General features: G+C 45.5%; 1 long non-coding RNA gene across 1 annotated transcript in view; it reads right to left on the bottom strand.

Moving 5' to 3' along the window:
• Positions 1 to 6: 6 nt before the first annotated feature.
• Positions 7 to 1,023, bottom strand: part of LOC119411097 — a 4,583-nt gene continuing 3,566 nt past the window's right edge. The window contains exon 3 of the long non-coding RNA XR_005186873.1: positions 7 to 505. This is a non-coding gene — a long non-coding RNA (uncharacterized LOC119411097). The remainder of the gene's footprint in view (positions 506 to 1,023) is intronic.

The raw sequence follows: 1,023 nt of genomic DNA, 5'->3' as shown, positions 1-1,023 counted from the left end.
TGCTTTAAGAATAACGTGTTGTCAAATGAGTTTAAAAAGAAGAGAACACCTCTGTGCTGCCTTGTATTCAGATTAACGAGACAAAAGAAAAAACATTGTTTATCAGCTCCTCCTCTTCTCCACGGCGCTCCGGTTTGCTGCCTGAGAGGAGGGGTGAGGTTCTGATGCCGGACTGGAAGAACGGGGGAGGATGAAGAGGGACTCTTCTGCTGCACTTCATTAGGTCAGAGGACTCATTGATGGCTGCTGTCTCTCTGCTCTCCTCTTCAACCTGAAGATGCAGAGTGTCCGGGAGGGGTCGGTGTGGTTCAGCAGTTCTCATCAGTTTATTTCAGAGCACCACCCCCTCCCTCAAAGGTCCTGTTTTTCTTACAGTTCCATCTTTTGTGCACCTGTAACGACAGCTCGTCCGTCACACCAGCGTGATCTCCACCTCCTCCGTCTTGTCGCTCTTGTCCTGCTGCCGACGGGGCTGCTGTTTGGGTGGAGGGGGAGCAGCTCGCACCTGCAGCACGTTAATAAAACAGAGACGGTGTGAGGAAAAACACAACAAGGCTCATTTGTTTACTCAGTAAACAAACCTTTCAGCAGCAATGTAAAAAAACATAAAAAGCTGTACCCCCCAAAACATTTTCCCTTCAATTCATCGTTGGAAGTACTGTATTTTCCACCGTACACGTCGCTCTGCCCTTTAACTATCATCAGTCCAAATATGTCTCATGAAGTGGAAAAATACATAAATATGTCGCTCTGCCGTATAACTCACATCTATTATGTGTCACAGCTGACAACCCGGAAATGTGGGCTGGTGTTGTGCCAAAAATTGATTAGCTGCCAACTGGCGGCCACGGGAGTGTGCACGGGAGCGTGCACAGGAGAACTTTAACAAGGATTTAACAAGAGTAATACTTAAAAACATTTATTTGTTTGCTCAAAATTATAGTAAAGGTGGGTCTGAGTTGAACTTTTACTTAATAAATGAACTTCAATGGTCAAATTAGTTGGTGCACTAAGATTCATAAC

The sequence above is a fragment of the Nematolebias whitei genome, chromosome 6 (genome assembly GCF_014905685.2).
Source record: "Nematolebias whitei isolate Nwh7 chromosome 6, NemWhi1, whole genome shotgun sequence".
NCBI lineage: Eukaryota > Metazoa > Chordata > Actinopteri > Cyprinodontiformes > Rivulidae > Nematolebias > Nematolebias whitei.
Note: the sequence above shows the minus strand (reverse complement) of the source record. Positions and strands in the feature narration are given on the sequence as shown.